The sequence below is a fragment of the Trachypithecus francoisi genome, unplaced genomic scaffold (assembly GCF_009764315.1).
Source record: "Trachypithecus francoisi isolate TF-2019V2 unplaced genomic scaffold, Tfra_2.0 Contig01440, whole genome shotgun sequence".
Lineage (NCBI taxonomy): Eukaryota > Metazoa > Chordata > Mammalia > Primates > Cercopithecidae > Trachypithecus > Trachypithecus francoisi.
The window spans coordinates 21,270,787-21,287,144 of record NW_022681431.1 but is presented as its reverse complement, the minus strand read 5'-3'; the positions used below and the strand labels follow the sequence as shown (position 1 = coordinate 21,287,144).

The window sequence follows — 16,358 nt, the reverse complement described above, 5'->3', positions numbered from 1 at the left end:
GCAGACACCACCACACCTGGCTAATGTTTGTATTTTAGTAGAAATGGAGTCTTGCCATGTTGCTGAACATCATGGGGCTCACCAAAGCCCGTGTCCTTACACCAAACTAAATCTAGCAAAACCTTATTAACTTACATTTTTAGCTGGAAAGATTCAAAATCACATGTTGTTAATATGTCATCTTTTCATGAAAGGAAATGAATATTGTAGCTATAGGAAATATTAATGTCTTGCCAGGAATGGTGACTCATGCCTGTAATCCCAGCACTTTAAGAGGCCAAGGTGAGCAGATTGCTGAGCCCAAGAATTCAAGACCAGCCTGAGCAACATAGAACCTCATCTCAAAAAAAAAAAAAAAAAAAAGTGGCTAAAAATCCGGTAGCCCCCCCTTTTTTTTTGGTTAAGAAGTGACAGATGAGGCCGGGTGCAGTCTCTCACACCTGTAATCCCAGCACTTTGGGAGACTGAGGAGGGTGGATCACAAGGTCAGGAGATCGAGACCATCCTGGCTAACATGGTGAAACCTCGTCTCTAACTAAAAATACAAAAAAAAAAATAATTAGCCGGGCGTGGTGGCGGGTGCCTGTAGTCCTAGCTATTCAGGAGGCTGAGGCAGGAGAATGGTGTGAACCCGGGAGGTGGAGCTTGCAGTGGGCTGAGATTGAGCCATTGCCTTCCAGCCTGAGCAACAGAGCGAGACTCCATCTCAAAAAAAAAAAAAAAAAGTGACACATGAGGCTGGGCGTGGTGGCTAACGCCTGTAATTCCAGCACTTTGGGAGGCTGAGGCAGGCAGATCACAAGGTCAGGAGTTCGAGATAAGCCTGGTCAAAATGGTGAAACCCATTTCTACTAATAAAAACAAAAAACAAAAAAACAAAACAAAACAAAAATTAGCTGGGCATGGTGGCGCACGCCTGTAATCCCAGCTACTCAGGTGGCTGAGTCAGGCAAATCACTTGAATCTGGGAGGCAGAGGTTGTAGTGAGCCAAGATCATGCCACTGCACTCCAGCCTGGGTGACAGAGCAATACTCCGTCTCAAAAAAGAAGAAAAAAAGAAGTGACAGGTGCCCAAACCTGTCTGGCTTCCCTTCTGGCTGGCATTGGGAGGCAGGGCACAGATTTCACTACTGCAGCTACAGCAATTGAGGCCGATAGAATTGATGGCCCCCATCCAGGTCTAGCCATATTCTCTGACCCACAGAAATCCTCTGAGATGTGCTGGCAGCTCCATTCTGCAGAGCAGACAACTCTATCTCTCATAGGCATGCAGAATAAAACCATGTAGCTTTAATTGTTTTGTTTTTCTTTGCTTTCAAAAATTAAAACAAGGCTGGGTGCAGTGGCTCGTGCCTGTAATCCCAGCACTTTGGGAGGCTGGGGAGGGCAGATTGGTTGAGCTCATGAGTTTGAGGCCAGCCTGGGCAACATATGGAAACCCCATCACTACAAAAAATACAAAAATTAGCTGGATGTGGTGGTACATGCCTATAGTCCTGGCTATTCCAGAGGCTGAGGTGGGAGGATTGCTTGAGCCTCAGAGGCAGAGGTTGCAGTGAGCCAAGATTGTACCACTGCACTCCAGCCTGGTCAATAGAGCCAGACCTTGTCTCAAAAAAAAAAAAAAAAAAAGCAGGAGAAAATGTTAAAACAATTTAAACTTGCTTTTTTTTTTTTTTTTTTTTTTTTTTTGAGATGGAGTCTTGCTGTGTTGTCCAAGCTGGAGTGCAGCAGGGTGATCTTGGCTCACTGCAACCTCTACTTCCCTGGTTCAAGTGATTCTCCTGCCTTAGCCTCCAGAGTAGCTGAGATTATAGGCGTGCACCACCACGCCTGGTTAATTTTTGCATTTTTAGTAGTGATGGGGTTTCACCGTGTTTGCCATGCTGGTTATGAACTCCTGACCTCATGTGATCTGCCCACCTTGGCCTACCAAAGTACTGGAATTATAGGTGTGAGCCACTGTGCCCGGCCAGAACCATTTATTTATTTATATTTTATTTTACAGATTTTACAGTTGTAGTTTGATCTGTCTTATCTAGGTTGTTCTAGGGCACAGATTCGAGTCCCCTGGCCTTTAAGGAATGTGGGTGCCAGAGAGTCACTTGCCCACTGTTGAGAACCAGTGTCTGTCTCTCAACCAGCTTTGTGTTATATACTTTTTGCATATGTTGGAACTTCCTTGAAATATTAAAAATTTTGCTTCCTGGTGGAGAAAATGACCCCTCAGAAGAAAGGAAGGCAACTACATGTACTGATAATGGAAATGAAGACAAAAGTCAAGTGTTTTAAAACAGCAGTTTATTAGGCAGCAGATAGCAATTTAAATAGATTAAATTGTAGAACATTGGACTAACTTGATGGTTTGCATCTGTGTGAAATGGTTCACGTGACTCCATTTTTTTTGAAGAAATCATATGCTATAATATTTGAATTTAGGATAATTTGAGGGTGTCTCAGGATGTATCCCTTGCTACTGTCAGAGTCTGTTGTTTATTCATTTATACAACTGGTATCTAGAAACGTATTATGGGTTAGGTGCAGGGAGTTATAGTGGCAAACAAAACAGGCTCTGCCCTCATGGAGCTTCTGAGATATGTATACAGCATGCCACCAGATAGAGATGAGCAGTTTGACTTTAATCAATTAATTAATTAGTTTTTTGAGAGAGGGTCTTGCTCAGTTGCCCAGACTGGAGTGCTGTGGCATGATCATAGCTCACTGCTGCCTGGAACTCCCAGGCTCAATAAATACTCCTGCCCCAGCCTCCTGAATAGCTAGGACTACAGGCACATGCCACCAGGCTTGGCTAATTTTTAATTTTTCACAGAGACATGATCTCAATATGTTACCCAAGCTGGTTTTGAACTCCTGAGCTCAAGTGATCCTCCTGCCTCAGCCTCCCAAAGTGCTGGGATTACAGGTATGAGCCATCAGGTTCTGTCGCATTTTGACTTTACACAGAGTGATCAGGGAGGCCTCTCTGAGGACCTAACATTTGAGGCAGAGACTTGAAGAGAAAGCAGTTTGAAGGTGGAAGGAAGAGAAAGAAGGCAGCATAAGATGAGATTTGAATGGGAGTCAGGAGTCAGGCCATCAGGGTTTCATCAGATAGTGGGAAGTTTGGAAATACTTTTTTTTTTTTTTTTTTGTGAGACGAAATCTCACTCTGTAGCCCAGGCTGGAATACAGTGGCGAGATCTTGGCTCACTGCAACCTCTGCCTACCGAGTTCAAGCAATTCTCCTGCCTCAGCCTCCCGAGTAGCCGGGATTACAGGTGCCTGCCACCACGCCCGGCTAATTTTTTGTATTTTTAGTAGAGATGGGGTTTCACCATCTTGGCCGGGCTGGTCTTGAATTCCTGACCTTGTGATCCACCCACCTCGGCCTCCCAAAGTGCTGGGATTACAGGCATAAGCCACCGCGCCTGGCCGAAGTTTGGATATATTCTAAGTGCCTTGGGAAAAATATCAGGAGGTTTTAAGCAGGGGTGATATGATCTGATTTTTATTTTGTTTGATTCTGATTTATGCTTTTAAAAGATCCCTCTGACTTCTCCACAGAGAACTGATTAGAGTAGGAACATGGAAACAACGCACAGTTTCTTTCTTTCTTTTTTTTTTTTTTTTTGAGGCTAAGTCTCAGTCTGTTGTTCAGGCTGGAGTGCAGTGGTGTGATCTCGGCTCACTGCAACCTCCGCCTCCCGGGAGTGATTCTCAAGTGATTCTCCTGCCTCAGTCTCTCGAGTAGCTGGGATTACAGGCACACATCACCATGCCCAGCTAATTTTTTGTATTTTTAGTAGAGATGGGGCTTCACCATGTTGGCCATGCTGGTCTTGAATTCCTGACCTGAAGTGATCCACCCGCCTTGGCCTCCTAAAGTGCTGGGATTACAGGCGTGGGCCACTGTGCCCAGCTGCAAAACACAGTTTCTATTCAATAAGTGGAAATGATGGTGTCCTGGATTAGGGGTGAGATGCAGAGGAGAAGGAAGTGGTAGCTTTGAGATGTGATTTGAAGATAGATACTATGTCTTTTTTGTGGGTGATATGGTTTGGCTATGTCTCCACCCAAATCTCATCTTGAATTGTAGCTCCCATAATTCCCACATGTTGTGGAAAAGACCCAGTGGGAGATAATTGAATCATGGGAGCGGTTTTCCCCTGACTGTTCTCATGGTAGTGAATAAATCTCACGAGATCTGATGATTTTATAAGGGCTCTCATTCTCTCTTGTCTGCTTCCCCTTTTGCATGGCTCTCATTCACCCCTTTCACTTGGCTCTCATTCTCTTGCCTGCCACCATGTAAGATATGCCTTTTGCCTTCCACCATGATTGTGAGGCCTCCCCAATCATGTGGAACTGTACGTCTATTAAATCTCTTTTTCTTTCTTTTTTTTTTTTTTGAGACGGAGTCTTGCTCTGTTGCCCGGGCTAGAGTGCAGTGGCCGGATCTCAGCTCACTGTAAGCTCCGCCTCCCGGGTTTACGCCATTCTCCTGCCTCAGCCTCCGGAGTAGCTGGGACTACAGGCGCCCGCCACCTCGCCCGGCTAGTTTTTTTGTATTTTTAGTAGAGACGGGGTTTCACCGTGTTAGCCAGGATGGTCTCGATCTCCTGACCTCGTGATCCGCCCGTCTCGGCCTCCCAAAGTGCTGGGATTACAGGCTTGAGCCACCGCGCCCGGCCAAACCTCTTTTTCTTTATAAACTACCCAGTCTCGAGTTTGTCTTTATCAGCAGTGTGAAAACGGACTAGTACAGTGTGGGAGAGGAACAGGGTCTTGCTGTGTTGTCCAGTTTGGAGTTCAGTGGTGCAAACAATGCTCACTGCAGTTTCAACCTCCTGTGCTCAAGCAGTCCTCCTGCCTCAGCCTCCTGAGTGGTGCATGCCTACAGGCATGTGCTACCACACCTGGCTAATTTGTAAATGTTTTTGTAGAGACAGGATCTCCCTGTGTTGCCCAGGTTGATCTTAAATTTCTGGGCTCAAACGATCCTCCTACCTTGGCCTCCCACAGTACTGGGATTACAGGCATTAGCCACTGCATCTGGCCAGACTATGTCTTGCTGATGGCTTAATGGTATCTGTTTTCATAAATACAGATATATATATACACACACACACACACCTATATGTGTATATATATAGAGAGAGAATTAACTGTGCTTATTTATTTAACCCCTTGACTTTTCAGACGCTTTGTTCAACCTCACGTTACCAATTTAACACAACTGTGATGCATAAAAAACATAAATGCAGTTATTAATTTCCTTCCTGACGGGTATAAAAACGTCAGTAAATTATTGATCACAAAATATTTTGCTTCCATAGGCATATAAATATTTAATCTTTAAGGTAATTGACATCTACATATTTTACCTTCCTGAGTACAAGCGTCTAAATTTGACATCAAATCATTGATAACTATATATTTCGGTTGCATGTGAGGACCCGTGAAAAAATTTAAGTGTGCAACTGGTAGGCAGTCATATAATTCACAGCCCAAAACTTTATATCTAAAAATGTAAATACAAATTTCTTACACTCTTTTTTTTTTTTTTGAGATGGAGTCTCGCTCTGTCACCCAGTCTGGAGTGCAGTGGCACAATCTTGGCTTACTGCAACCTCCGCCTCCCTGGTTCAAGCGATTCTCTTGCCTCAGCCTCCCAGGTAGCTGGGACTACAGGCATGCACCACAATGTCCAGCTAATTTTTGTGTTTTTAATAGAGACAGGGTTTCACACTGTTGGCCAGGCTGGTCTCGAACTCCTGACTCCACGTGATCTGCCTGCCTCAGCCTCCTACAGTGCTGGGATTACAGGTGTGAGCCACCATGTCCTGCCTTCAGACTCCTTTTTTAACTGATGAAGCCATTTTTAATTAGTAAATCTAGAAGAAAAACATCTAGAGGCATTTATAAGGTTTTTTTTCCCCCTCCAGTAAAAGTGTCTTGAAAGCTGGCAGTATGCTTTTGTGTTTTTATTTTTTTAAATTTTTTTAAATTTTAACTGAGCCTCTGCTATGTGACTGATGCTTCAGTTTCCTCTGTCTTAGCCAGGGGAGTTCGAGCTCCATTATGGGTACAGTGCTAGGGAAGCAAGAGTGAGGGGGAAAGGGAAGTGATGCTGGAAAGGAAGAGAAAGGATGTAATGCATCCCTCGCATGTTCGTCATAGCACTGTTCACAAGAGCAAAGACATGGAATCAATCCAGGTGCCCATCACCTGGATCCGTGGCGGATTGGATAAAGAAAATTTTCATATACACCATGGAATACTACACGGTCAGAAAAAATAACAAAATCATGTCCTCTGCAGCAACATGAATGTAGCGGCAGCTGGAGGCCATTATCCTAAGTGAATCAGAATTAATGCAGGAGCAGATACCACGTGTTCTCTCTTAGAAGTAGGAACTCAACATTGGGTAGGCAGGGACATAAAGATGGCAGCAATAGACACTGGGGACTCTTCGAGGGGAGAAGGAGGGAGGGGGGCAAAGGTTGAAAAGCTGTTGGGTACTAGCACGTTCAGTACCTGGGTAACAAGATCATTCAGAATGATCTTCAGCATCATGCACATGGACCTCCTGATTCTAAAATAAAAGTTGAAGAAAATTGGCCGCCATTTCAGCGTTTTGTCAGAAGCATCCGCGCCTCAAGGAGGAGGCCCTGCTGATTTCTCTGCTGGCTGCTTTCAGGATGGTGAAGCTGTTTGTCAGAAACCTGCCCCGGGAGGCGACAGAGCAGGAGATTCGCTCACTCTCTGAGCAGTATGGGAAGGTGCTGGAATGTGGCATCATTAAGAATTAGGCTTTGTGCACATAAAAGATAAAACTGCAGAGGAAGACGCCAAAACTACAGAGGAAGATGCTTGTAATGCACCATTACAAGCTTCATGGGGTAAACATCAACATGGAAGCCAGCAAGAATAAGAGCAAAACCTCAACCAAGTTGCATGTGGGCAGAGGATTCAGTGGCGGCCATCAGGGGTCTTGATAACACAGAGTTTCACGGTGGGATGTGTGTGGGCTGAAATTCCGAGCTGTGGTCATGCATGAGAATACACACCCTTGGTGGTACCCAGTCTCCGAGACGTTCTCGGCTCGGTGCGTTCAGTCCCTCAGGAACCGTGGACCTTAATTTACCTTGCTAAGTTGAGACCTGCTCTTCCTTTCCTTTCCTCTTCTGCCCATTTTCCTGTTCTTCTGTCCGTCAATACTTCTGTAGCTTCCCATTCATGTTCTGTTCTCCCAGCAGGCCTCTGCGTGTGCAGAAACTGTGGTGGGGGCCGTGCTGTCTCCTCCCTGCCTCCTGTGGCTGTTGGATTTGGGAATGACCGTGGCGAGAGTCTCACTGCCCCTGAGACTCTTTTTGGTCCAAAGGCTAGATCTATAGAGTTGGATCACTTTTTTTCTTCACGGTAAAATAAATGGTTTTTTTTTTTTTTTTTTTTTTTTTGAGACGGAGTCTCGCTCTGTCGCCCAGGCTGGAGTGCAGTGGCCGGATCTCAGCTCACTGCAAGCTCCGCCTCCCGGATTTACGCCATTCTCCTGCCTCAGCCTCCCGAGTAGCTGGGACTACAGGCGCCCGCCACCTCGCCCGGCTAGTTTTTTGTATTTTTTAGTAGAGACGGGGTTTCACCGTGTTAGTCAGGATGGTCTCGATCTCCTGACCTCGTGATCCGCCCGTCTCGGCCTCCCAAAGTGCTGGGATTACAGGCTTGAGCCACCGCGCCCGGCCGGTTTTTCAACTTAAAAAAAAATTTGAAAAAAATTATATAAAAACAGAATTAGGCCAGGTATGGTGACTTAGGTCTGTAATCCCAGCTCTTTGGGAGGCTGAGGCAGGTAGATCACCGGAGGTCAGGAGTACGAGAACAGCCTGGCCAACATGTTGCAACCCCATCTCTACTAAAAATACCAAAATTGTCCTGGAGTGGTGGTGCACGCCTGTAATGCCAGCTACTCTGGAGGCTGAGGCAGGAGAATCACATGAACCGGGAGGTGGAGGTTGCAGTGAGCGGAGATCACAACACTGCACTCTAGCCTGGGTGACAGAGTAAGACTCCATCTCAAAAGAAAAAAAAAAGAAAATTGGCTGGGCGCCATGGTTCACGCCTGTAATCCCAGCCCTTTGGGAGGCCGAGGTGGGCAGATCATGAGGTCAGGAGTTCGAGACCAGTCTGGCCAATATGGTGAAACCCTGTCTCTACTAAAGATACAAAAATTAATCAGGTGTGGTGGTGCATGCCTGTAGTCCCCATTACTCAGGAGGCTGAGGCAGAAGAATCACTTGAACCCGGGAGGTGGAGGTTGCAGTGAGCCGAGATCGCGCCACTGCCCTCCAGCCTGGGTGACAGAGCGAGACTCCGTCTCAAAAAAAAAAAAAAAAAAATTAAAAACTAAATAAAATTAAGCAAGATATGAATAAATTATGAGCAAAATATTAAAAGAAAAGAGCATGTAGATGGCAGTTTCACCAGGAAGCATAGTCGTGAGAAGTCTCTGGAAAGGAAACGTGTCTTGGATAGGGAGGAATGAATAAGAAAATATTTTTAGTTCCTCCCTGTCTCTTTCCTGTTTTTGATTGATCAAAGTTTTCCCCAGCACTCTGTTAGTTTGTTCCTTGGACAGCCGCTGGGAAAACTAGAGCCAGTGACAGCATCCGCAGCACTAGCCAGCGAGCCAGTGCACCTGTATGTGTGCCCAGCCAGCCTCTTGTTATCTGGTGGCAGTGGCAGGGAAGACCCCAGGAGGCGGCAAGGCCCTGTCAGGTGATGTGGGAGCCCCCAGGTAGCGAGGAACTGCCCTGCAGTGGCTTTAGCAGGGGTGGAGGTGTACATCAGTGAGCCTTGCCCTGGGGAGGGTTGGAACCTCCTTTCTGGGGCCATAACTGATTCCAGGTGGTCCTCCTGGAATCATCAGCAGCACTGCACTGAAAGCCAAGGTCTGGTGCCCTGCACAGGAGCTCTCTCCAGTTCTACAGGAGGCCACAAGTGATCATGGGAAGGGGAAAAAGGAATCAAATAGCTTTTATGCTTACTTGGTTTGTTTTTAAAGAACCCACGGAGCTGCGTTAAAATCTAGGTCCTAAGTAGCAGGGTCATGAAAGAGGAATCAGCGGCCTTCCCATTAGCTGGCCTTTCCGTCATGCCCTCTGGCACTTCCTTTCTCCTCCACATGTTGGGAATATGGCAGTGGGAGGGGTGTCTTGGTGAGGGATGGAGAGAAAACAAAGCTAGGAAGAGCAAAGACAAAATGAATTAGAGAATCAGATTCAAGAGGGTCCTATAAGTAAAATGCTTAATGTGGACCTGCTGCAGGGAAACTTTTGTGTTTTTTTTTGTTTCTGAGACGGAATCTTGCTCTCTTGCCCCGGCTGGAGTGCAGTGGTGTGATCTTGGCTTACTGCAACCTCTGCCTCCCATATTCAAGCCATTCTCCTGCCTCCGCCTCTGGAGTAGCTGGGATTACAGGCATGCGCCACCACACTCAGCTAATTTTTGTTATTTTTAGTAGAGATGGTGTTTCACCATGTTGGCCAGGCTGGTCTCAATCTTCTGACCTCATGATCTGCCTGCCTCGGCCTCCCAAAGTGCTAGGATTACAGGCATGAGCCACCGCGCCTGGCTTTTTATTTTATTGATTGATTGATTGATTGAGACAGTGTCTTGCTCTGTTGCCCAGGCTAGAGTGCAGTGACACAATCTCAGCTCACTGCATCCTAGACCTCCTAGGCTCAAGTGATCCTCCCACTTCATTCTCCTGAGTATCTGGTACCACAGGTACGTACTACCATGCCTAGTTAATTTTTCAAATTTAGTTTTTTTTTTTTTAGAGACTGAATCTTGCTCTGTCACCCAAGCTGGAGTACAGTGGTGCTATCTTGGTTCACTGCAATCTTCGCCTCCTGGGTTCAAGTGATTCTCCGGCCTCAGCCTCCTGAGTAGCTGGGATTATAGGCAGCCGCCACCATGCCCGGCTAGTTTTTGTATTTTTAGTAGAGATGGGGTTTCACCATGTTGGCCAGGCTGGTCTTAAACTCCTGACCTCAGGTGATCCACCTGCCTCATCCTGCCAAAGTGCTGGGATTACAGGTGTGAGCCACTGCACCCAGCCTCAAATTTAGTTTTCGTAGAGATAAAGTCTTCCAGTGTTGCCCAGACTCTGCAGGGCTATTTTTGAAAAGAATGATTAATGAATAATTTTTTTTTTTTTTTTTTTTTTTTTTGAGACTGAGCCTCACTCCGTTGCCCAGCCTGAAGTGCAGTGTTGTGATCTCGGCTCACTGCAACCTCTGCCTCCTGGGTTCAAGTGGTTCTCCTGCCTCAGCCTCCTGAGTAGCTGGGATTACAGGTGTGTGCCACCACACCTAGTTACTGTTTGTATTTTTGGTAGAGATGGGGTTTTGCCATGTTGGTCAGGCTGGTCTTGAACTCCTGACCTCAGGTGTTCTACTTGCCTCGGCCTCCCAAAGTGTGGTATTACAGGTGTGAGTCACTGTGCCTGGCCTCAATGAATGATTTTAAGTACTTCTTTATGCTACAAGGAAATTTATCAAAATTTAAAGGAGCAGTGCAAATGTCCTTTGAAGAGCCTACTTAGACCTTGATTATTTTGTTTATCCTGAAAATTCTTTTATAATAAAAAATGCATGTGAAATTAGTTAAAATATTTTAATAGCTTTTTGATAGCTAAATATTTCTATTTGGTTGCACATTTTAATGTATTCTAGCACTATAATGTTTAGTATATTCAGGCCTTTTATATAAAGCAGCATATTTGGGATTTCTGTATAGCAGGCACTCTGATGTGGAAAGAGCATTGATTTGGAAGTCAGAATATCTAGGTTTGAGATCCAGCTCTGATACTAGTCATGTAACTGTGAAAAATTCACATAAGCAATCTAGCATTCCCAAATCTAAATGTACATGTGAATCACCTGGAAAAATTAAGAGACAGCATTTTGTTTCCTACCCGTACCAATAGGAATGAGGCCTGGGAACTTGTGTTGTTTTTTATTTTTACTTTTTCTTTTACTTTTTTTTTTTTTGAGGCGGAGTCTCACTGTTGTTGCCCAGGTTGGAATGTAGTGGCACGTTCTTGGCTCACTGGAACCTCCACCTCCCAGGTTCAAGCAAGTGTTCTGCCTCAGCCTCCCGAGTAGCTGGGATTACAGGTGCCCACCACACCTGGCTAATTTTTAGTAGAGATGGGGTTTCACCATGTTAACCAGGCTGGTCTCGAACTCCAGACCTCATGTGATCCGTCCACCTCGGCCTCCCAAAGTGCTGGGATTACAGGCATGAGCCACCGTGCCTGGCTGTATTTTACTTTTTAAGTAGAGACAACATCTTACTATGTTGCTCAGGCTGGTGTCAAACTCCTGGGCTCAAGAAATCTGTCCACTGCAGCCTCCAAAGTGCTAGGATTATAGGTGTGAGCCACTGTGCCAGGTCCCAAAATCTGTGCTCTTTATGAAGCTTCCCAGGAGATAATGGTGTGGTCCCTCAGAGGGAATGTGTTGGGGACAGCTCCTAGAAGATCTCTTAGGTGGTTTCCACTGCTAATATTTATGACTAAATATAAAATCTCTAAGCTTCATCATGGGAATTTGTAGATATGTCTTTGGTTTTATCTTTTGTTATTGCTCCTATATGCCTATTATTTATTTGGTGTTAGCTTTGATTGGTAAAAAAAAAAATCCAATTATAGCATTATGCCTTTGGGAATATATAATCCTCTTTAATACATCAGCCCTGTAACAAAAGTTTCCAGGAATGTTTTGTGTTGAAATTGGAAAATTGTTTGTAATCAAGAATGTGAATTTTGATGATTCTTTCAAAGGAATTATGCAATTAGGGTATTCTTTTTTTTCTTTTTTCTTTTTTTTGAAACAGAGTCTTGCTCTGTTGCCCAGGCTGGAGTGCAGGGGCTCAGTCTCAGCTCACTGCAACCTCCACCTCCCAGGTTCAAGCGATTCTTGTGCCTCAACCTCTTACGTGACTGGGACTACAGGCACTTGTGCCACTGTGCTTGGCTAATTTTTGTAGTTTTTGGTAGACACTGGGTCTCACCATATTGGCCAGGCTGGTCTTGAACTCCTGGCCTCAAGTGATCTGCCTGTCTTGGCCCCTCAGAGTGCTGGGATTACAGGTGTGAGCCACCGTGCCTGGCCACCTAGGGTATGATTAGTCTTTGAGGAGCACTTAATTATTGGACTAATATGGCATCTGGTGATATCTGAAAGTGTCAAGCGAGTGGTCTCTGCTTTGAAGGAGATACTTAGCTGATGCTGAGCAAAAGCATGGATCCGGGAGGGATGACTTTGAAATCCTTCTCTATTATCTCCACCCAGGCCCACACAGACCCAGAATGCACACTTTCCAAGGGTAAGTGTGCGTGTTGCCGTAAAACTGTAAAACTCTTGAGGCTGGTGGGGCTCTGGGGTCATCTGAGTTAGTTGTCTGTCACAGTATACAAGTGTTCCTAGTTTTCATTTAAAACGATGTCGTTGGCCGGGTGCCGTAGCTCACGCCTGTAATCCCAGCACTTTGGGAGGCTGAGGTGGGCGGATCACCTGAGGTCAGGAGTTTGAGACCAGCCTGACTAACATGGAGAAACCCCATCTCTACTAAAAATACAAAATTAGCCAAGTATGGTGGCGCATGCCTGTAATCCCAGCTACTCAGAAGGCTAAGGCAGGAGAATTACTTGAACCCAGGAGGCGGAGGTTGTGGTGAGCCGAGATCCTGCCATTGCACTCCAGCCTGGGCAATAAGAACAAAACTCCGTCTCAAAAGAAAAAAAAATAAATGAAATGACGTCTTTAAATTTCTTCTGTGAGCAATAACTGTAAAACTCCTGGTTTCTCTCAAGTCTTTGACACATGATTGGCTTGGGTGGTCCATATTCCCTTTTTTCTCAAGGTAACTAAACACTAGTTTTTATTTTCATACATGATGTTCAGCAATTTGCAACCTTCCTAGTCAAATTGTCCCATAGTTTGAAGCAAAGGGAAACGATCACACTCTAAATTCCCAGCTTTCCTACTTTCAGCCTCTAAATTTGGTTTTCCAAGCACCCCTGGTTAAGTTACCAAAAGATTGAGAGGAGTTGAAGGCATAAAGATGAAAGGACCATTTTTGATTTTCGGGGGCAACCAAGTTACTTTGGCTTTTGCTCATCCTGTAACATTGATCTCCCCGGCCAGTGCTCTGTCTTCCAAGGGTAATAATGACATTTGGCACCAGGACATCAATTAGGCTCATACAAGTCATAGATTTTCTCAGTCACAGCCTGGGTGTGAAATGGGGGTTGGTAATGGCGTTGGTGGAGTAGAGGGTGATGAGTTTTGGCACATGGGAAAGTTTGGTAGGCTTATGTATAAACTGGAGCCTTTTTTTTCTTTTTTTTTTGAGACAGAGTCTCACTCTGTCATCCAGGCTAGGGTGCAGCGGTGCAATCCCGACTCACTGCAACCTCTGCCTCCTGGGTTCAAGTGATTCTTTTGCTTTACTCTTCCGAGTAGCTGGGATTACAGGTGCCCACCAACATGCTCAGTGAATTTTTGTATTTTTAGTAGGGATAGGGTTTCACCACGTTGGCCAGGCTGGCCTCGAGCTCCTGGCTTCAAGTGATCCGCCTGTCTTGGCTTCCCAAAGTGCTGGGATTACAGGCATGAATCACCCTGCCCGGCCTGTTATTATTATTATTTTTTTCATTTTAGTTAAGATCAAGTGTTTCTCCTCGTCATTGGTTGCATACACTCATACCTCCTGTACCTTTTCTTGCTCGGCTTTTTGTCACTGTCTCTTCCTCCCCTTCCTCCATCTGCCCTCCCCCTCAATTGCTTCATGCATTTCTGCCATGAATTATAGAAAGTACATATCTTCTTTGTAATGCCCCACATGCTCTATTTTATACTGTATTATTCCTTGGAAGAAAGAAGCCAAAGTTGATTTACATTAGTCAAACAAAGATTACATACTCGGTTTGACAGAAACAACTTCCGTCTTTATGAACAATGGCAGATCTAATTTTATACATTTCCATACTTTGCAGAGATAATAGTGACTTTTTTGGCAGGGAGAGGGGTGATGTGAGGCATGTCATAACTAAACTCTCTACCCTGAATTGCTTGAAAAACTGGAGTAATGGAAAGACCTTGGGTCCGAGAGTACTGCAGTAAATATTGGGCCGAATTCGTCACCACATGTTAGATCTCTGACATTGGCATCATTACTTAATATCTTTAAGCTTCTTATTTGTAAAATGAAAATATAAAACCATTTTCTTTAGGGTTTTTGTAAGGTTTGAGTATAATTCATGTAAAGTACACAACATATTGTCTGGGGCAGGGTGGATGCCCAGTATGTTGTATCCTGTGACTTAGCATCATATGTTTGTTCAGATGAGCTGCTGTACAAAGTTAAAGAGCAGTGGCAATAGGATTATAATATTGTCTTAGCCTGTTTTGTGCTACTGTAACAGAATACTGGAGACTGGATAATTAATATGCAACAGAAATTTATTGGCTCATGGTTCTGGGGGCTGGGAAGTCTAAGATGGAAGAGGTCATCACTTGGCGAGGTCCTTCTTGCTGTGTCATCCCATGGTGGAAGAGCTAAAAAGAGTGAGAGAGCAAGAGGTTGGACTCATAGCCTCAAGCTCTTTTATCATCGGCATTAATCCATTCAGTGGTGGAGCCTTCATGATCTAACCACCTCCCATTAGGCCACACCCCCCAATACTGTTGTGTTGGGGGTGAAGTTTCCAACACATGCTTTTTGGGAGACACATTCAAACCACAGCAAATGTATTTAAAAGCTGTACTAATCAAGATGGTTTTGTGGGGGAAAAAGCTTTTCTTCTTCTCTTGAATAGGTTACCATCTCCCTTGTTAGTCTAAAGCATCCATCTGTTTAGGGGAGAATAGGACTATTGCAGGAGAAAAGTTTGACATTCATATTCAGTTTTGACATTCATAATAGGGTCTTTCCTATAAAATAATAGGAGTCTAAAGTCAGACTGTTCTCTTGAAGGGATTTAAAAAATTTCTTTAGCTCCTCCTTTAACATAATAAGAATGAAGACTGTAATACTCAGTGCTTAGATTTCTCCTGTTGAGAGCATGTTGCTTCCAGTGGTGACAGCTTGGTCAGGAGCCTTGACACTCCATGGTTGAAGGAAGGGGAGACAGCCTTACGTCTTTTAGTCTTAGGTGTTGGGAAGAGAACCAGGTGAGAGGAGATGAGGAAGTTAGAGGTCAGTTTTTTTTTTTTTCTTTTTTCCTTTTGAGACGGAGTCTCGCTCTGTCACCAGGCTGGAGTATAGTGGCGAGATCCCGGCTCACTGCAACCTCTGCCTCCCGGGTTCAAGCGATTCTCCTGCCTCAGCCTCCCAAGTAGCTGGGACTACAGGCATGCACTACCACACATGACTAATTCTTATATTTTTTAGTAGAGATGGGGTTTCACCATGTTGGTCAGGATGGTCTTGATCTCTTGACCTTGCGATCTGCCCACCTTGGCTTCCCAAAGCGCTGGGATTATAGGCGTGAGCGATCACGCCAGGCCGAGATCAGTGTTTGTATTTGCTCTTGCCAACCCCAAATCTTGCTTTGGGGATAACTTTTGAAGACGAGATTTTAGAAATGTTGTGTTAAGTTGAGGAAACCATAAAGACAACAGGTTTTGAGATAAACTAGTTATTTTGATACATTGGCTGGGCAGGCAGTGGGCTTGTGGTCTGCTTTCCAATCTTTTGGTTTTTAAAAATTTTTTTCTTTGTAATTACTGGTTATGGTAAGATAATTTTTTTCTTTTTTTGAGACAGAGTTTCGTTCTTGTTGCCCAGGCTGGAATGCAATGGCGCGATCTTGGCTCACTGCAACCTCTGCCTCTTGGGTTCAAGTGATTCTCCGGCCTTAGCCTCCCAAGTAGCTGGGATTACAGGCATGTGCCACCATGCCCAGCTAATTTTGTATTTTTAGTAGAGACATGGTTTCTCCATGTTGGTAGGCTGGTCTCGAACTCCCTACCTCAGGTGATCCGCCCACCTCGGCCTCCCAAAATGCTGGGATTACAGGCGTGAGCCACCACACCTGGGCCTTTTTTGTTTTTGTTTTTAAGAGACAAGGTTATCTATGTTACCCAGGCTGTTCTTGATCCTCCCATCTCAACCTTTCAAGTAGCTGAGATGGCAGGTGTGTGCCACCATGCCTGGCTGCTCACCAAGCCCCTCTGTTCCCATGTTAGATGTTCTGCTTAAAGTGAAGTTATAAAGTGAGCACCTGGGCCAAAGCCTGGGCAGACTGCGTGGCAGCAATTCCTCTGCAGGGGGCTGCATGCTTGTT

At 45.0% G+C, this 16,358-nt stretch overlaps 1 protein-coding gene and 1 pseudogene across 4 annotated transcripts in view; both read left to right on the top strand.

Moving 5' to 3' along the window:
• The window catches only part of FUT10 (fucosyltransferase 10), a 121,015-nt gene that overhangs the window by 32,850 nt on the left and 71,807 nt on the right, over window positions 1–16,358 (top strand). The window lies entirely within an intron of this gene.
• LOC117094649 lies at window positions 5,794–7,416 on the top strand (annotated as a pseudogene).